The following is a 22,739-nucleotide window of genomic DNA, read 5'->3' as shown; positions in this document are numbered from 1 at the left end:
CATATTTGTTAAAACCATCGTTGAATACTACGTATAGCAACAACTTTTTCTAACACATGTGGCTATTAGTTACCCTTTAATGATCTTTATTTACGTTATACTGTGACATATGATATCATTTAGCCACATAAAGAACTGAATGCGACTATTGGTTGCTTTTCATCATACATATTTGTTAAAACCATCGCTGAATAGTACGTATGGAAACACCTTTTTCTAACTCATTTGGCTATTAGTTACCCTTTAGTGACATTTATTTACATTATACTATGACATATGATATCATTTAGCCACATAAATAAAACTCATAAAGAAATGAATGTGACCATTGGTTGCTTTTGGCGACACTTAATTGTTAAAAACATCGTTGTATATTAGTTATAGCAACGCATTGTTTCTAAATGATGTGGCTATTTGTTACATTTAGTTACATTCTTTTACGTAAAATTGTGACGTATGATATCATTTAGTCACATAAAGAAAACCACAAAGAAAAAAATGTGACCATTGGTTGCTTTTGGCGACACATAATTGTTAAAACCATCACATTTTATCTACTTGGTGTGGCTATTTGTTACCATTTAGCCACATTTAATTTTGTCACCGTGGTTCTAATTAACATTCGGTAATATTTATGAATGGGTCACGATAATATTAAAATGTTACACATATATATTACATGAGTAACAAGAATAGAAGAAAATAACATTAATCGTATAAATAACTTAAATAATATACAAAAATGTTGTAATCAAAATATACATAGCATCTATACAAACAGAAAATGAATGTATGTCTTAAAATGAAAGATACATTAATTATTCCTCTTATTCAACATGCTCCTTGTCTTCAGCGCCGCAGGTGGTATGTAAGATACTTTATGCTTTTTAGGGTTGACAATTTTACCCTCCTTTATGTGCTTCTCCAACTAATTTTTGCTCGGTAATTGGACTTAGTAAATATGCATTCTCCTTTACCACTTCTTCAATGGATACCTTATAGCAGTCATCTTGCAGTTTCAGCATTAACCGCCACCACGCTATGGTGAGGACCTATCCATGTCGCCACCAATTGATGTGTCCTATGGCATGGTCCAGGCCTTACCGCCTGGTGGTGTCGGGAAATCTCCAAAATTCTCAACTTGCAAAATACATAACTTGTATATGGAATATGGTTGTTACACTCTATGTGTCACCGAGTGATTTCTAGAGCATTCTCGACTATTTTTTCATTTACTGGTTCACGGCGTGAGGGCTGTTGACCGTTGACTTTTACTTTGACCGTTGAGTTTTGACTAATTTGACTTTTGGTTAAACTTTGGTAGAATTGAGTAGTTATCTAAGTACTAGTGTCGGTTTGTCATTAGGTGGCTTGTTTTAGCTATTTTTGTGTTGGGGTTGTTGGTGAGCTTCTACTGTTTAGCTCAGGTGAGTTTTCTTACTATACTTATAGACCGCAGTATGTATCCTTGTGTACTAGGATGTGGGTATGTTGTAACATGTTGTTAGGCTAGTAGACTAGTTAGCTAGTTGCTTGTGATGTTGAAGCTTTCTGTTTTTCTATATATATATATATATATATATATATATATATATATATATATATATATATATATATATATATATATATATATATATATATATATATATATATATATATATATATCAACATATTTTATGGTGAGTTGACACGGTCCAACTTTGTGTGGAAAGCCAAGATACTCAGGCAGAACAACTTAATGTTGAAGGTCGGAAAGTTGATGACAAGACCAACTAAAGTGTTGTGATTATAGATACTCGTTTCTAGGAGAGTTGACGAAAAGACTAACTAAATTTTAGTGAGTTTAGATACTCATTTCTAGGAGTTGATGGAAAGTCCAACTAAAGTGTTGTAAGCCTAGATACTCGATGCTTGTTCCAATAAAATAAGGAGGGATAAACGTACTACGGCTGAGTAGGCTATTAAGCACATAAAACACTCATGACACACCTTCCCCCCATCCCTAAGAGTCTAAAGCAACCTAATAAGCCAATATACACTATGAGTCTAAACATCGGCCTCTATATTCAGTTCACTCACAACATGGCTCTGATACCAACTTGTAACACCATGATTATTCATCCAAAATTTTCTTTTTCTTTTAAGCACTTTTAAGCAGAATACATTAGCAGAATTCTTGTTTTAATTATTACAAAAACATCACCAATGTTAATTTATTACCAAAAATATCCTTAATAAAAATTAAAGTTCACAAAACCAACAAAAAACAAATTCTCAAGGACAAGTTTAAATGAAAACTCAACAACATGTCCAAAGTAGTATCATCACTAAAGTAATACTAAATATAACTACCCGAATGTTCTCATCCTCACCAAGCCGTCAAATCATGTTACTTGTACTAATGCAGGGAAAAAGCAACAAGCAAAGAAACAAGTATAAGTTTATGTTAAGTGAGCCAATCATTAGTACGATGTTATGGAATGTATATATCTCAAATGGGTCAAACGAAACATCATATAAACATGCATTCAAACACTCACATAGCATAGCATGTCATTAGACACATCATATAAACGTGTATCCAAATACTCATATAGCATGGCATCTGATACATCATATAACAAACACGATAATGCTTAAATATTCTTCTTCTATAGAGCCTTTAGATTTAGTTACACTTCATTATTCATCTTTGTAACTACAATTACTTCATTCATAATTATAATATTATAATATAATATTAATCTTCATTTTCATCATTAATAGTTACTCTTCTCCAATCACCTTTGTAATTATTATCATAATACTTTCTATTTACGGGTCTATATATTCATCAGTAACCCCCAGGTAAGTCAGGCGCGACTCCCACCTGTAACATTGCCCCCCGTTTTATCTACGTTTGCTACTCGACGTTGCATATACTACACTACAACAAAAATGACTTACATCCACACTTTTTAATGCCTAAAAAATGTGACCGTATCCTACGGCTACACCTAGTTCTTCGTTAAAAGTGTTACCTTATGTTGTGACAACATTGGTGTCTTATGGACACATTGAAATTCATCATTTAAATGTGGCTATAATCTACCTTTTAGTCACATATAACGTGATATAAGTTTATGTTAACCATGATTACTTTATATTTAATGTGGCTGTTTTTTACCCTTTAGTCACATGATACCATTTAGTCACTTAAACAAAACTTTTAAAGAAAATAATGTGACCATTGGTTGCGTATTAGTGATCCATAATTGTGAAAAGCATCATTGAATATTACTTATAGCAACACTTGTTTTCTAAATGATGTGTCCATTTGGTACCATTTAGTGACATTCATTTACGATAAAGTGTGACATATGGAATCATTTAGTCACATGAACAAATAACATAACCAAAAAAATATGACCATTGTTTTCTTTTTGTCATACATATTTGTTAAAACCATTGTTGAATAGTACGTATAGCAACAACTTTTTCTAACACATGTGGATATTAGTTACCCTTTAATGATATTTATTTACGTTATACTGTGACATATGATATCATTTAGCCTTATAAAGAAATGAATGCGACTATTGGTTGCTTTTCATCATACATATTTGTTAAAACCATCGTTGAATAGTACGTATGGAAACACCTTTTTCTAACTCATGTGGCTATTAGTTACCCTTTAGTGACATTTATTTACATTATACTATGACATATGATATCATTTAGCCACATAAATAAAACTCATAAAGAAATGAATGTGACCATTGGTTGCTTTTGGCGACTCTTAATTGTTAAAACCATCGTTGTATATTAGTTATAACATCGCATTGTTTCTAAATGATGTGGCTATTTGTTACATTTAGTTACATTCTTTTACGTAAAATCGTGACGTATGATATCATTTAGTCACATAAAGAAAATCATAAAGAAAAAAATGTGACCATTGGTTGCTTTTGGCGACACATAATTGTTAAAACCATCACATTTTATCTACTTGGTGTGGCTATTTGTTACCATTTAGCCACATTTAATTTTGTCACCGTGGTTCTAATTAACATTCGGTAATATTTATGAATGGGTCACGATAATATTAAAATGTTGCACATATATATTACATGAGTAACAAGAATAGAAGAAAATAACATTAATCGTATAAATAACTTAAATAATATATAAAAATGTTGTAAATATACATAGCATCTATACAAACAGAAAATGAATGTATGTCATAAAATGAAAGATACATTAATTAATCCTCTTATTCAACATGCACCTTGTCTTCAGCGCCGCAGGTGGTATGTAAGATACTTTACGCTTTTTAGGGTTGACAATTTTACCCTCCTTTATGTGCTTCTCCAACTAATTTTTGCTCGGTAATTGGATTTGGTAAATATGCATTCTCCTTTAACACTTCTTCAATGGATACCTTATAGTAGTCATCTTGCAATGGAATCCCATAAACATATTGATTTCCTGTTGAGCAGTAAGCTTTACCACGAGAAAGAAGGTTTCTTGCTATTGGTTCTGCTATGTACAGATCACACTTTATCTCCTACAAATGATTATAGCATAGTAAGAACAAATATATATTTATAGGATAATTCAATACATACTTGTATGTCTTTTGGTGCCTGGGTTTGTGGTGTTTTTGGCTGCAAACATATTTTCTTGAGTTTTCCAAATTCATGAAAACCATAAATATAATCAGATATGTGTAATCTTAAATTAGTGGAAATAATATATTAAAAGTTTTGAACTTATTAAGTTTTTACTTATTAGAGAAACTAATTCATTTATGTTTTTTCTATTTTTTTCTGTGTTGGAGTGCATTCAGATGCAACAACTTTTGTCCATAGAAACTACTTGCAAAAATACTGAAGAAAAGTATAAGTAGGTTATATGTAAATAAAAAAGCAATCTTTTGCAGTAAAAGAATGTTAACATTCTACTTACTGGTGTTATGGACTCAATTGTATGTGATTTGTTTTTTATTCACTTGTGCTGATGATACCTATTCTTTTGTTTTATTTTTGGTTGTGACTGGAGTGGGCTCTAATCCAACATTCTTGCGTACTGATAAAATTTTCTTCAAAAATAAAGAAGAAAAGTATAACCACATTTAATATAAATACATAAATCTATATTATGTAGTATAAGGATGTTAACTTATTACTTACCTGTCTTGATGATTCGTTTGTCTTTGTTAGTTTATTGTCACATATTGCAGTGGGCTAGTGGGCTCTAGTTCAACAGTCTTGTCCACTGATAAAGGTACCTGCATAAAAAAAGAGGAAGGCTATAAATATAGCTCATCTAAATTAAAAAATAAACAAACTTCTTTCGTCTGGATATTAAGTATCATATTGAAATTTGTAATGTACTGAACAGGTTGAAAATGAGACTTCACTCACTTTTGATACAGACAAATCTTCTGGTATTGAAAGACCTGGCACCTCAATCCCATGAGTTTTAGTGCGGGAAAAGCTTGTTGTAACATTTCGTTTTGCTTCATAACCTCCCTTACTTTATCATCTTTTTTCCTTATTCTCCTTTTTCCTGTTCTCTAATTCACTTTTCTGTTCACTCATCTCGTTGCTGGAAGATTTCTTGCTTCTTGGAAGATACATGTACTTGTTCCGTGTAACTCTGAAGCCAACTCCCTTGAACGACATACGTTTTTCGTTGCCAAATACTAGTTTCATGATATTTATCTCCTTATCAAGTTGCAAGTACCCTACTCGGACTTCTTTTTCTTTTTCAAGCTATACAAAAAAAATGTCGACAAAACGGTCAAATAACATAAACTTATCAAAATGGTATAAAATTCATAAAACTTACAATCTCATCTACTTTCACTATGACATTTGGATCAAAAATGTCACCTTCTTTATTTTGATATGCTTGACACCACATTATTGATAGGGGGTCTGTTCATCTTCGCTAATTACTTTTTCTTCAATCTTGTAGTCATTTAAAAAAACAATTATTATAAAGAAACACAAGTACTCACAGTTTAATAATACAATGAACATATCAATTTCTCATGTACATAACAATATCCCCCTCGTCCCATCCTATGATGATAAGGAAAATTGGCACGTACTGCCACGTTTCTTTTCGACACATCCTTATATAGAAATATATGTCAAAGAAATCATACTTTTTTTCTAAAAACAACATATAATAAATTTTAAAATTAAAGGATAATTCAACAATTTATACATGGAAATACTCTGATTTTGTATGTTCTACATCAACACCCCAATGATTTTTATCAATAATGATAGAACGTAATCGTTTAGGGAAATTTTAAGTTTATCTGTATTGTTTAAGTAAGGCTTTATGTCCCTATTGTAAACTTTATGTCAAAATTTCCTTAGAAGGTTTCCAAGCCGACTCATTACGTTTTGTCTTTGACTCACATCAATTTTATAGTAATGTTGCACCAATAAAAAGTTTTATGTTAGGCATCAAACTAAATTGCAAAGGACAATAAGAAAAACAAATGATTGAAAACTACTATTTTATACCGTTATCGCATCCCATAATTTGTACTTAACTTCTTTAGATACCTTCTTCTAGCTAGTGACACTTAGACCAACCCTATCATGTACTAGGTCACCTAAAAAACTTGGCAATTTTGACCAATACTTCCGTTTTAGCCTTCTACATCTGTCAAATATTACACGTTTTCTTCTATAACCATAATATACAACGTTAGACCTCATCCTAGCCAGTTTTGTCAACCCCCTCCTCCTTGGTATCTTTGTATCGATTACTTTTTGTGTAGATTTTTCCTCATCTGAATTACCATCGGAGTCACTACTAATTTCAGCGGTTTTATTATCTTCATCTTCATTTAGATCTGATTCATTTTGCATGTCATCATCAAAAATATTTTCCAACTGTTCTTCATCAGAATACCCTTGGTTTCCAATTTCATCTTCTTCCATGTCATCATACATATTGATTTCCTCGTCAATAATGCTTCCTCATACATGAAATATTCAGTTACATGTATGATTAGTATTTTATTAATGTATATTGTATCACATAATAAAGATGGCATTAATATATAACATCATCAAGCATAATGTAGCAAAGTAATTGTAATATTTATTGAATACTTACAGAAAACACACGCCTTAGTGTTGTATATGAGCCATGTAGCAGTCAATTATGAACTGGTATAGATTTAGCGGTGACAATGAATATGAATTCCCGCTTTGTGGCGAAATTCATCCTGAAATCGTTTTTTGAAACCCACATTCGTTATTTAGCTGTGTTGATAAATTCAAATTGCTTCCAAAATACGATATGATACATACTCGGGAACCCTAAAATTGATTTGAAAATTTTGAAATTTTCCTAGAATTATGTGGAGGGACCTTTTAAATATTTTAAAAATAATTACATTATTGATCCTTTTAGATTAATATTTCAATTTAGCCTACAAATTAATATAAAAGTTAAATGAATCAAAATTATTTTTAATATTATAAATAATGTAATGCCTAGACCCAACCACATACAATATATCTCTCCACTCGATCAATTGTGGTGTATGGAGTGGATACATGCAAGATGAATCATGGATCATACCCAACATGCATGCTCCCTACCAACAAGATCATAGAACCAACCCATAACCCTAGACCCAACCACATACAATATATCTCTCCACTCGATCAACTGTGGTGTATGGAATGGATACGTATAAGACTGGTCATGGTTCGTACCAACGTGCATGCTCCCTACCAACAAGATCATAGAACCAACCTATAACCCTAGCCCAACCGCATACAATATATCTCTCCACTCGATCAATTGTGGTGTATGAAGTGGATACATGAAAGACGGGTCATGGGTTTTACCCAACATGCATGCTCCTACCAACACGATCATATAACCAACCCATAACCCTAGACCCAACCGCATATAATATCTCTCCACTCGATTAATTGTGGTGTAAGGAGTGGATACATGCAAGACGGGTCATGGGTCGTACCGAACATGCATGCTCCCTATCAACAAGATCATAGAACCAACCCATAATCCTATACCTAACCACATACAATATATCTCTCCACTCAATCAATTTTTGTGTATGGAGTTGAATTTGTATCAATCAGATACACTTCAAGTATTAAGAACAAACGTAAACTAATCTAAGAAAAATAAAGAATAGAAAGTAAATAGCATAGGAAGTTCTCCAAATTGTCTTTCACTAAGAAAGGGTTTTGTCTTCACCAAGAAGACGGGTTGTCACAAAGACAATTACGACACCAAGCCATGTTCACAACATTAGGGTTTACCCAAATGTTGTATATATATACTAATCTATACAAGTACATCCCTTGATTGAAGGGGTTGCATCTAATCTATACCAAGAATCGATCTTATCACAAAGATACTGGATCTGTGATCTATTCAATACTTATCTATGTCATTACCTAATATAAAAAAGATTACATATAATAACTATGCTATGCACTGACGCTGATAAGCTTGATATGATGGCGTTGTTGATGTTGTAGAGTACACGCTGATGCTGATGGATGTATAGAGTGTTTGACTCATTAGATCATAAGGTGTGACCTTACAAGAATGGATACATGCAAGAGAGGTCATGTGTCGTACCCAACATGCATGCTCCCTACGAACAAGATCATAGAACCAACCCATAACCTCATACCTAACCACATACAACATGTCTTTCCACTCAATTAATTGTCGTGTATGGAGTGGATACATGCAACACAGGTCATGGCTTGTACCCAACATGCTTGCTCCCTACCAACAAGATCATAGAACCAACCCATAACCCTAGACCCAACCACATATTTTTCATTATTATTATTGGATGTAACAAAACCGAAATATTATTTAACAATTTTTATCCTAAGTAATTTGCATTATTATTATCGGAGTTACATAATAAAAATCGTTAATGGTGTAATTGACATATACTAATTTATTTAACATATTTCAGTATTACGCAAACATCATACCCTATTTTGTCGATTGTAAATAAGAAAAAGTTAACCCTAATATCTTTAAAAACTACAACCTTTTCTTGTGTTCCTTGTTGGGATTGATCAATGTATGGTTCATTCTGAATATTCGTTAATTGTAGATGATTGGTTAAAGATCTATTTAGCATAATTTATATATTAATATGGACAATTCGTGGATGGAGGCTCCTAGAAACACACATCAGTATTAGGATGGTGTTTTAAAATTTATCGATTACACAAAAACCAATTACAAGACTGCAATGAATATTGACCCTAATAAATGTTTAAAGAAACTAGAAATTCCATGTCCATTCACCGTATGTGTAAACCACATATGTCAACTTGTTGATACCGTGGATTTTCATTTATTCATATATGGAATCTATCAAAACTATACCAACTAGACTAAGCATGGAGAAAAAGAGACCCTATCAAGTAATGTGGTTTCTGAAGAAACCGTTCAAGGGACACATCATTCTTTGTGCATTCCATAGATTTTGCAGAAGGAATTCCAACAGATGCCCCAGAAACAATAAAGATGGTTTAAGCCACAGAACAAAATTTCCTAGACAATCCTTAAAAGTTTAAAAACTATTAGAAGATGTTGAGAAGCCCCTTTATAAGGTATGTGTAAACTTTACAAAGTTTTATACAACTATTCAACTCCTTAATGTGAAGAGCAAGTATGGTGTTTCAGATAAGTGTTTTAGTGAATTTATGGTTTTGATTAAAAAGATGCTACCTAATGATAACGAAATGTGAAGTAGTGTATATGAGGATAAGAAAGCTTTGAAAGTAACGGGGTCAGGTTATACAACGATACATGCATTTGTTATATATATATATATATATATATATATATATATATATATATATATATATAGGAGTAGGATCAAATGAGAATACCTAAAAGGTTGAGAACGCGAGAACAGATCTAAGCCCTCTAAATTTTAAAATCAAAGGTTAATATTAACGGGTCATTTATATAAATTCTGAAAGTCATAGGATTAAATTGAAACTTCCTAATTAACTAAAAGGGTACTATAGTCATTATGTTTTATCTTATTTTTATCAACTCCTAAAATCTCTCTCTCTCTGTCTCTCACTCGTTTCCTTTAAACCCTAATCGATGGAAGCCAAGACTAAAAAACGTACGCCTCTTCCCTCTCATCTCTCCACTGCCGACTTTTGAGTTTTCTTCAACCTAGCCGCTGCACAAGACACAAAAACACTACCACTGCCATCTTGATAGTTGAACCCGCCAGCAACACCACTGTCACCATCATCATCACACAACAATCATCTCCACGCCTCTATCAACAGATGGGCAGAGATCGTTTGAGAGAAGGAGAAATACAAAGACATATTACATATCAGAAGCCTACAACTTGATTTTATTTCATCGGGTTTCATTGAATATTCTAGACCTGCAAATCGATTTCAATTTGCAAGGTATGGTCTCGATTTTTCTTGAATGCTGCTGTGAAGATAAAGGCTGATGATGGAGGCTATGTCGATGGTGATGATAATGACGGGTACAATTAGGGATTCCTTTATCTTTCATTTTTTTTCATAATCAATTATGCAAAGATATTAGATAGAGGGGACGAGGAATTAGAGAGATGCGTGAGAAACTTTTGAACTGAATATGAAGGTTTTGAGAGTTCTTCCATATGGGTTTTTGTGGAGGTCCTTTGGAGTTGTTTGAGAAGATGAAAGGTGAAGAATTTAAGCTAGAAGAGAATGAAAAATTGTATTATGTTCTATATTTTTTTAGATGTAAGTTATATTATTTTTGATGAATTCATTTATGTTAGAATGTGTATTTATTTATGAATATCAGTGTATTCATTTGTGAATAGCAGTGCATTCATGTGTGAATGAATGTATTTTATTTATGATTTGAGGTATTCAATTATTCATTTGTGAATAGCAGGGTACTCATTTGTTAATAGCAGTGTATTCATTTGTGAATAGCAGTGCAATCATATGTTAATGAGTGTATTTGTTTATGATTAGAGGTATTCTTTTTATGAAAAAATGATAATTTTTACAGTCTTTTATTTTCAGTTTATTAAAAAAGGAATTGGATTACTTGTAAATTGATGTATATTCATTTGTGATTGGAGTAGTATCATGTTTTTTGAAAAAAAAATCATTTGTGAATATTCACAAATGTATTGATTTGGGGTTAGATTTCTATTCATTTTTTTGAAAAAAAAAAGTGAAACAGGAGACAAAAATGATTTTTTTAAGAAAAAAAAAATATTTTTTTCAGTTTTAAAATAAATTTTGGTAAAAATGTTTTTATATTCCATTAATAAGAAAAATATAAAATCGATTTTTTTTGGTAACTGATCCTAATTTTAAGGGGATTTGATTGAATTTTATTTTATTTTATTTAATTAAAATATACAATTATTAATATGCCCTTATATAAAGAGAACTTCAAAACAAGAAGTTAGACAAGAACGAAACACATATTAGAAGACTTTTAATATATGGTATGAACGTCTTCGGTATTGGCCTCACAATTTGGTCCCTCATTGTATAACTTATATGTATACCAAAAAGAATGTGACTGAGAGTCTAGTTGGGACATTTCTGAACACTCCATTTAAGACGAAAGATGGACTAAAGGCTCGATTGGATTTGGAGTCTTTTGGAATAAAACCATAATTACATCCTCAAAGACAAGGCAACACCACCACACTCCCCGCAGTAGGTTACACATTAACGCCGTAAGAAAAAGAGAAGTTTTGTGAAACATTGTACAACTTAAGGGTACCACAAGGGTATTTTTCTAACTTTTCAAATTTGGTGAGTCTGCGTGATAGGAAGTTGGTCGGGCTTAAATCACATGATTACCATATGCTCATGCAACAGTTTTTCCCATTGGAGTACGATCTATTATGCATCTACCCACCAGAAATGCTATTATCAGGTTGTCTTTCTTTTTCAAATCAGTATGTAGCAAAGAAATCAAAGTGGATGAGCTCGATAAGATGCAAGAAAAGTTATGTGTGACATTATGTCTTCTTAAGAAACACTTTTCACCAACTTTTTTTTATGTTATGGTTCATTTAACTATGCACCTTAGTAGAGAAGTAAAATTTTGTGGTCCTTTTTTATGGATGTACCCATTTGAAAGGTGTATGAAGGTTATTAAGGGAAACATGAGTAACAAAAGTAATCTAGAAGGCTGCATTACTGAAGAAAATGTTGCAGAAGAGACAATTGAGTTCTTTAGCGAGTTCATTAAAAACATGCTTACTGTTGATATTCCACTTTACAAGCACAACAATATTGTAATTGAGAGTGATGAAGATACTAATTCTCATATGGACAGAAGTATACTGTCAGCAGGTAAAATGGTTGAGCTTACTCCAAAACTCTTCAACAAGGCACATTTCTATGTACTCCAAAATACAACTGAAGTTGAACCATATATTAAGTAAGTATGTTTTATACATTTGTATATAGTTTTTTTAGATTTGTAAATTAAGGTGTGTTGTTTAACACCATTCATCGTGATTGTAGCCGACACAAGGAGGTTTTGGAAATTCAACACCCACCAAAAAAAGCATGGCTAGAGCAAGAGCATAATAAAACATGTGGTTGTTGGTTACGAAACGAGGTACATTTTTTCGTATTGCCCATTTTTTTGTAAGTAAATGTATTTACCTTTAGCAAAAGATTACACTGTACTAATATTCAGGTTAAGAGAGAGTTGGCGGTCTCATGACAGAGTATATAAGAGAACCTTAGAGGGATTTCAAATGGACCTAACAAGAACGTACTAAAATACAAATTGTATGCTATCAGTGGATATACATTTCTTACAAAACTTCATAAAGGTAAAGTTCACCAGGACAGTGGGATTAGTGTAGTGGCAAATGACATGCACATTTCTAGTAAAGAAGTTATAACCTATACAAAAAAAACACTATTACGGTGTTTTAGAAGAGATATTGGTACTAGACTATCATGTTAAAATATTGCAATTTTCAAGTGTGATTGGGTAAAAAATAGAAATGGTGTGCAGAACGAAAATCTTGGGTACACATTGGTTAACCTAAACAATTTAGGCCAAAACACTGATCCCTTCATATTGGCATCACAAGCAGAACAAGTATTTAACGTGATAGATTAGGTGGACCAAAAATGTCTATTATGTTCAAGACACCTCCCAAAAATTATAAAGATTCATATGAGGATGTGGATGAGGAATTTAATACTGAAGTTTTTCCTCAAAATGAAAATATATTGACACATGTAGACCCCCAAGATTTGCTTAAGGAGTCCCAAAATGATTATTTTTGTCCCCACTATTGGGGTATTGTGTTACGTAAGATATGTACTCCTTATTCATAATAAAATTATTATACTTGTTTTATATGGTTAGATTTACATAATATTACGGTTCATTGAACTTACGCTAATATTTACATTTATTTGTATCAAGAAAAAAAAGTTGTCGTTCAAAAAAGGGCACGTGAAAATCCTTGATACATGATTTATTTCTTAAACTGATAACCATTGATTATACCATTGATAAATTGATAAATCTTATCTATTTTGGTAACCATTGGTTATGTCATTGAATTTGTGATTCCCCTAACTAATTTAGAAGACAAAAACCTAATCTATCTAGTATAAATACGCCTCCTTAATTGAGTCGTGACATACCCTTCTTAGCTCTCCTTCTTGTATACGAACTCAGAACTCTCTGGCGATTTGGCACGTGTTTCTATGCCTAGATACATAGGTTTCCTCTTGGATTATCCTAAACTGGATCTCCTGTAACCCAGGAAAAGGGTGGAAATATTAGTTCGGAAAGTAGACTTACACGATCCAAGAGAAATTCGGTTCTCCACCATCACCCTACTCAATTATCCTCCAACAACCGAACTGATATTTTCTTCTAGTGGAGATGGCATAATTAATCCGCGAGTTGGAAAAAAAGTTCACGAAACTAGAAAAGTTTGAAGGTAATGATTTCAGGCGTTGGTAAAGATGATGTTCATGCTAACCAGGCTGAAGTTTGCGTATGTGATGAGTACTCCAAGGTCAGAAGTGGTGGAAAGTGAGACATCGGAAGAAACTAGAAGGAGGAGAAAGTAGGATAACGATGACTACATCTGCAGAGGACACATTCTGAATGGTATGGATGATTCTGAATTTGATATCCATTCTGAGACTACAAGTGCAAAGGATTTATGGGACACTCTTGAATCAAAATACATGGATGAGGATGCTTCTAGCAAGAAGTTTCTGGTCAGTTATTTTAATAACTATAAAATTGTTGATTCAAGATCAGTCATGGAACAATACAACGAAATCCTTTGCATTTTGGGTCAACTCAAACTGCACAGCATGAACATGGATGAAATCATTGATGCCTCAAGTGTAATTGACAAACTTCCACCATCATGGAAAGACTTCAAATATAATATAAAACATCATAAGGATGAATTGTCCATGGTTCAATTTAGTAGTCATTTGTACATTAAAGAATACCTTCGTGCGCAAGATAGTGACAAAAAAAGTAAGTTTGAATCTGGACAAACCTCAGTTCATATGGATGAAAACAAACCAAGAAATCCGAACAACAAAGGACATGGAAAACGCAAGCCAGAACATGTCTCAAATAACTCCAACAAAAAGAAAAAAAGAGTTGGTGTGTTGGAGGTGTTTAAGGGTGGAACATTACAAGTGTGATTGTCGTGTGAATATGGACAACAATGGTGCTGAAAATAGTGGAGCCAATGGAGGTGGAAACGGGTCTATGGAACAAGTGAAAGGAGGTCGGTTTTTAACTAACTTTGATAATTCTAATCAGAGTTATGCTTATCATGTTTCCTTTATTCCTGAATCATTATATGTATAGGATGATGATGTTGCTTGATGGATTGAATCGGGTGCAACAAACCATGTATGCAAGGATAAACGATTGTTTGAAACATTAACACCCCTTGAAGATGGATCTATTTTTCATATGGGAGATGATTATTTTAAACCTATTTGTAGTTTCGGTGTCGTTTTTTTAGAATTTACTTCTAGAAAGACTCTTAAACTTTTTGATGTTTTGTTTTTTCCTAAGATTCGAAAGAATCTGGTTAGTGGTAGTTGTTTGAATTAAGATGGTTATAAACAAGTTTATAAATCGGATAGGTATATGCTATCTCGAGGTGGATTATTTGTTGGTTTTGGATATTTGAATAATATAAAATTTTGTTTGATTGTTATTGATAAACTGTCATATATTCAAAATTCTACTTTTGTGTCATCGCCTTCTTATAAAATTGATGAATCCATGCTTTGGCATGCTAGATTGGGTCATGTCCCTTTTAGAAGGATGCATGAAATGTCAAAAGATGGTCTTATACCACCCTTTGACATGAATCTATAAAAATGTAAAACATGCATGCTTACAAAAGTTACAAAACAACCCTTTCAAAGTATTTCTAGAAAGTTGGCTATTTTGGAACTTATACACAGTGACTTGTGTGATTTCCACTCTACTCCATCTTTGGGAAATAAAAAGTATTTGGTCACATTCATTGATGATTTTACTTGGTTTTGCTATGTGTATTTGCTTAACGCTAAAAATGAAACATTAGAAAAGTTAAAAATATACAAAATCGAGATGGAATTGCAATTGGGCAATCTGGTTAAATGTCTTAGAACTAATAGGGGAGGTGAATATATGGATCCCATATACTTCCAATAAGTGGGTATCATTCATGAAACCACAACACCATACTCACCCCCAACAAAATGGAATCACCGAACGCAAAAATTAAGTTTTAAAGGAAATGGTAAACTCGATGCTTTCTTAATCAGGATTGAGTGAGGGATTCTAGGGAGAGGCCATGTTAATGGCCTACTATTTTCTTAATAGGGTTCCAAACAAAAGGAACAAAACAATCCCATATGAACTTTGGTTCATGAAAAAGTCGAATTTGAGCTATTTTCGGGTTTGGGGATGTCAGCAGTTGTAAAACTCACCGAGCCCAAAATAAAAACTTTGGGAGAACATGTAGTTGATTGTATATTCATTTGATATGATGAACATTCCAAGGCTTATAGGTTTTATGTAATAGAACCCAATGATTCAGTGCCGATTAACATTGTTATAAAGTCACGGGATGTAATTTTTGATGAGATGCATTTTTCATCGATTCAAAGGCTTAAGGATATGAATTTTGGCACTAAATAAGTGCAAAATCCAGAAAGTCAAGATGGTGGTAATGGACAAGAACCACAAGTGCTTCGTAGAAGCAAAAGAGGTCGAATTGTGAAAAATTTCGGATCCGACTTCCAACTGTATTTGGTGGAAGGTTCAAGGGATAAAATAAATCTTTAGTACTCATATTGTTATAGTATTATTGATGATCCTAAGACATATCAAGAGGCCTGAGTCTCGGGATTTCATCTTTTGGAAGGAAGCGATTGATGACGAAATTTCGTCAATTCTAGAAAACTATACATGGGTGTTGTATAATATGCCTCTTGGTTCTAAACCACTTGGTTGCAAATGGATTTTCAAAAATAAAATGAATACTAATGGGACTACTGACAAGTACAAAACGCGGTTGGTCATCTAGGGTTTTAAAAAAAACCGGTGTTGGCTGTTTTGAAACATATGCTCCAGTTGCACGTATTTCTACTATTAGATTGTTAATTGCTTTGGCAATCATTTACAATCTAATTATCCATAAAATGGATATCAAAACAACCTTTTTAAATGGTGAATTATATGAATAAGTTTACATGAAACAACCAGAAGGTTTTTTTTATGCTCGGTAAAGAGCATATGGTATATAAACTAGTGAAATATTTGTATATGTTGAAACAAGCACCCAAGCAATGGCATAAAAGTTTGATGAGGTTATTTTTTCTTCTAGTTTTAAATTAAAACAATGTGGCAAATGTGCTTATAGTAGATTCAATGATGCTACTAGTGCAGGAGTGATTATTTGCATATATGTAGATGATATATTGATTTTTGGTACTAACCAAGAACAAGTAGATAAAACAAAGCAATTGTTGTCATCTAAGTTTTCGATGAAAGATATTGGAGAGGCGAATGTAATTCTAGTATAAGAATTAAAATGGTGAACAAGGTTTAGTGATGACTTAAAGTCACTATGTTGAGAAAATTCTCTAACGATTTTATTTCAGTTATTGTTCTCCTGTGAGTACTCACATGGATTCAAGTGTGAAATTAATGCCTAAATAGGGCATTCCTATTTCACAATTAGAATAATTTAAGGCTATTGGTAGCTTGATGTATTGAATGTCAAGTACTAGGCCTGATATTGCTTATGTAGTGGGAAAGTTGATCAGATATACTAGTAATCCGAGTGCTCAACATTGGCAAGCGGTCAATAGAGTGTTTAAGTATCTCAAGGGAACCATGGATTGAGAATTGAGTTACTTGGGATGTCCTTCAATATCAGAAGGTCATTTGGATGAAAAATAGATAACCAACATGGAGGACCATTCCTCAACAACTGTTTGGGTATTATTGCTTCGGGGAGGTGCCATTTCATGGGCTTCCAAGAAGCAATCTTGCATTATAAACTCAACAATGGAATCTGAGTTTGTTGCATTAGCTACTGCTGGTAAAGAATCAGAATGGCTAAGGAATTTAATATAGGAGATTCCTTTGTGGTCAAAGCCTATATCTCCTATATATATCCTTTGTGATAATCCAGCCACTCTGGCTAAGGCTTACATCCAGTTTTATAATGGCAAGTCTAGAAAACTAGGTGTTAGACATAGTATGATTAGAGAACTAATCACGAACCATGTGATTTCGGTAGATTTTGTGAAATCCCAATAAAATTTGGCAGATTACTTGACTAAGTCTGACAAGAGACTTAGTGCACAAGTCTGTTATAGGGATGGGATTAAAGTCCATTTAATTATATAAGGTTGAGAAACCCAATTCCCTTATAATATGACATTAGCAGTTGAATTCAATGTGGAAAGCTCAAAATTATAGAGTCGAACACATGAAGTATACATCCCATGTATGTATTCAGTTCTGCAAGTTAGCCAGGTTAAAGTTTAACTTCATAATAATTCCTTTCATAAAATGTATATGCAGATATACGAAATAAAGGAATTATCTATGTGATTGTGAAGTGTAGCTGCCTTTCAAGAGGTTGGGGACTTGGCCTTGATACAATCATGAGAGGATTAGGACACACGACTTTATAATAGTGTAATGTTGTATTTCACTAGAAAGTTCAATAAACTAGTATGTATTTTACTTTCAGGTATTCAGTTGGGTTGAAGGGTTCAATTCTTAGAACACCCCGATTCTCGAGTATTTGAATTGTTTGATACTAAACTGAGAATTCAATCGTTATGGCATTTTCGTTTATCTATTGGTTTGGTTTGTTTAGATAAATTTATGTTAGTTCATGTGTTACACTAAAATAGAGGAGGATTGTTGGTGATTTTAGTGTCACCGGGCATTTTATGTAATTGGAATTGACATGTGAGCTAAGGGGCTTGTAATTTGTACTCTATATTATATGTTTGGAGTATGCAGAGTGCATGCATATATAAGATCGAATTATAAGCCAGTACGACAGAAAGGTAGGGGGTCAAGGGGGTCGCGCACCCTTACAGGGTTCTAGGGGCAGTGCCCTAGCGGGGTCCAAGGGGCAGCACCCCAAAAGGGCTTCGGAAATTTAAATTACTTATATAATGGGAAAATCGAATTCTAATGGGTGATTATGGTAAGTTTGATAAATCTTATCAACTTTGGTAACCATTGATTATGCATTGAATTCGTTATTCTCCTAACTAATTTAGAAGACGGAAACCGTAATATGTCTAGTATAAATACGACTCCTTAATTGAGTCGTGACATACCCTTCTTAGCTCTCCTTCTTCTATACGAAATCAGAACTCTCTGGCGATTTGGCTTGTGTTTTTGTGCCTAGATACACAAGTGTCCTCTTAGTTTATCCTAGACTGGATTTCCTGTAACCCAGGCATAGGGTGGAAATATCAGTTCGGAAAGTGAACTTACATGATCCAAGAGAAATCTGGTTCTCCGCCATCACCCTACTCAATTGTCCTCCAAAAATCAACACATACATCTGGAAATTAAATAACAAATAATATTATGTAAATTGTTTGTGTCATTTGAACCAAACATATATAATGAAAATTAAATATCTGATAATTAAGCATTACTAAACATATAGATATTTTTTCTATACTTTTTCCAATATCTGTTTTTTTGGTAACATATCAACTTTGATTTAAAATTCAGAAAAACTAAATAATTTCCTAATATGAAGCACTCATGTGGGTGCGTGCTATTCTTAACCAACGTATATGTTCTAATGCATGATGTGTTGTGTATTCCAATACTTAATAATTTCATTTTTATGTACTTTATATGTTTAATGAGAATATAAACTAACTCAATAAGTAAGTAATATATGTTTGTCTAGCTCTTCTAATAAACAAAATCAAAAAATGTCATATGTGCATTTTCTAACAAACATATTTGACAATGATATTTTTCTATGCTTTTCTCCAATTCCTGTTGTTTTTTTTTTTTGTAAAATAAATTTTTTATTTAATATTAAAAAAAATTAAATCCTATCGTAATAGCATAATTTTCAAGGGAGAATTTCATATAAATCTTTACAAAACTTATATATTATGTATATATCCTTATAAAAATTAAAATTTCATTAATATCCTTAAAAACTTGTGAACTCTCATATATGTGCAAATAATTAGTATAGACTTAACTAAACTATTTAAATATTATAAAAAAGGTATATATGAATTTATTTATTAATAAAAGTACTAAAATACCCTTACCATCATCAAAACATATATAAACAAATTAAATATATCGTAAAAATAAGATCAACGATAATTTATATATAAAATAGAAAACATACTCAACAAACGTGATTTGCAAATATGTAATATAATAAACTTGGAACTTCATATCCGTCAACTTATATTCTTTTATATGTTAAAAATTCAACATGATAAGCACAAATGACAATTGATCTTCATCCTGACTATTGATATGTGGAGTAGTAAACCAATACTCAAGCAACAAATGAAACTCAAAGATTTATTGACAAATGACAAATGATAAGTTCTATCATCATCTTGCAATTGTTAACGTTGATGAATATGATTATGTCCAACCTTTGAATAAACATTTACTTATTAGATTTAAGAACTTCTTCACTTAGTGCTACATTGACTATGTTCAACCATTGTAAAACCCGATATTAAGTATCAATCGAACTCACTAGAATTGGTGCGGATTCCCAATTCAACGATTAATGCAAAATGGTTATATCGAATTAAGAACACATTTAACGAATCTTCAATGCACACTATATTGAATAATAGTCTAGTAAATAAGATTCTCGATTACTCTTGGTTCTCCCTCTCTCTTAAACTCGATCTCAGCTTCTTAGAATAACCAACCCTTTACACGGCTGAAACAATACTATATATATACCTAGACCTAATTACAAAGGCCCAACCCAAAACCCAACCGAAATCGTTATTAAGCCTACCTAAATCACATGGTGATTTCGGTCCAAACACCACCGAAAACATGGTGTTTTTGGTCCTAGACCGAGAACTCTAAAAACCATATAAAGCAAAGTATAAACCACAAATTATGTCCTAACAATCTCCCCCTTGGTTTATAGCTTTCTTTTCTTTTCAATATTCTCTTTGTTCTTGACCTTCAACTTTTATCTTCGATTTCTTCACACCTTCAAGATGAATATATGAAGTTCTACATGAATGACTTCATCTTGAATAGTTGGACTACCTTTCAAATTTGACTTTGAACGCACATTGGGTATAAAGGCTTCTTGTATAGATTCTTGTAAATCAGCACTTTCAGTTTTGAGAAACTTCAGAGATAATTACAAAGAGACCAATTCTTCTGGATCACTTCAGCAAGTTCATAGATAGCAGCAAATTGACTGAGGAGGCTTCAATGCAATTTGACACATAACTTCAAATACAGCTTCACCTTGCTTCTGGGGTTTAAAGGTTGTGTGTTGAAAAATAATCTTCACTTCTTGTTCCTTCGAATGAAAATTCTTTATCGATCACAGATGCGTCTTAAAAAGTAACCATGACTAAAAAGTCACTGTGGATCACAGAGTCATAAAGACCCTTCTCACCATAGTTGTTCAAGGACCCAGCCTTGGCTCAGATGGAGACTACTCGCAGTATCTGTGTGAACACGGGGGAACGCACTGCGATTTACTGAGTATCAGAGAACTACTCATAGCTATTTTTGATGTTAGCCTCTACATATCATCGATCAAAGATCTCAATACAGTTTTTCAAGTTAACAAGTCAACTTGGCCCTTGGTGAGACGTTCAATGGTTTCTAAATCTCAGCTGAGTGTACCATTCTAGTGCCAGTGAGAGTTAATAAGGAATAACTCACAAAACCATCCTGCGACAAAAATATTCGAAGACATATTTCCACAGTCTAGCATGACACGAGGTCAAGGCCCTTTGGCGGGACATTCAGCGATAATCGTGCCTTGCGAGGTGCATCGCCCTAGTGCCAATAACTGTTAATTCCTTACCTGCAAAGAACGTATCCGAGAATACATTTGAGTCTCCGCAGTTTTGCATGATAAAAGAATGTCATGACCCTGGGCGGGATGTTCAGCGATATCTATTTCCCGGTTGGGTGAATCGCCCTGGTGCCGTGACAGTTCTTAGGTAAAGATAACTGACAAGACCAATTTTGACAATATGTTCAGTTTCAAACTTTCAATTCCTTAAATACGACAGTTCTTAGAAAGAAACTGCCTAACTGACAGTTTGTACAGTTTCATGACTTCAGTTCCTTGTGAAAGTAGTGCGAAGTGAAATTTCGTCAATTCCTTTCAATATCTCCCTTTTTTTTAACAGAACATTCCGACACAATCTCCTTGAGTCTCTTCTTCTTTTGAATTCGCGTTTTAAGACAAATTAGAATTTTGAGATAAAAATAAAAATAAAATAAACTTAGCACACAATAAAAATAACTAAGAATAAAAATAAAATTAAAATACGCACAAAAATAGTAAAAATATTTTTGAATTTTTGATTTTTCGGAAAAAGAAATAAAAATAGAAATAAACATATTTTTGGATTTTTGGATTTTATGATTTTTGTTTGATTTTATGTTTCCCTCTAAATTTGTGCATAGAGAAAAAATATGAACAAATTTAACAAAAACAAAAATAAAATACAAAATGTACAAAACAAAAAAAACTTTTAGTCTTCAAAACGAATCATTTTAAAAAAAACTCATAAGCACATGAAAACGAGCTTTTCCAAAAGGTTTTGTAAACAAATCGGCCACATTATTATCGGTGTGGATTTGTTCCAAATGAATGAGTTTACGCTCAAAACAGTCTCGTATAACATGAACTTTAATATCTATGTGCTTGGTTTTAGAATGTTGAACTGGATTTTTAACAATTTGAATAGCAGCATCATTATCACAGAAGAGAGGAGTGTCAAGAAAATTCAAACCATAATCTTGCAGTTGATATTGCATCCAAATGAACTGAGAACAACAAGCAGATGCAACAATGTATTCATCCTCAGCTGTTGAAGTGGACACAATTTGTTGTTTCTTGTACTGCCACGAGATCAGTCTGTCTCCCAAGAATTGAGAACTAGCACTTGTAGATT

Source organism: Lactuca virosa, chromosome 8 (assembly GCF_052849685.1).
Source record: "Lactuca virosa cultivar CGN04683 chromosome 8, Lactuca_virosa_CGN04683_v6, whole genome shotgun sequence".
Classification (NCBI taxonomy): domain Eukaryota; kingdom Viridiplantae; phylum Streptophyta; class Magnoliopsida; order Asterales; family Asteraceae; genus Lactuca; species Lactuca virosa.
Note: the sequence above shows the minus strand (reverse complement) of the source record.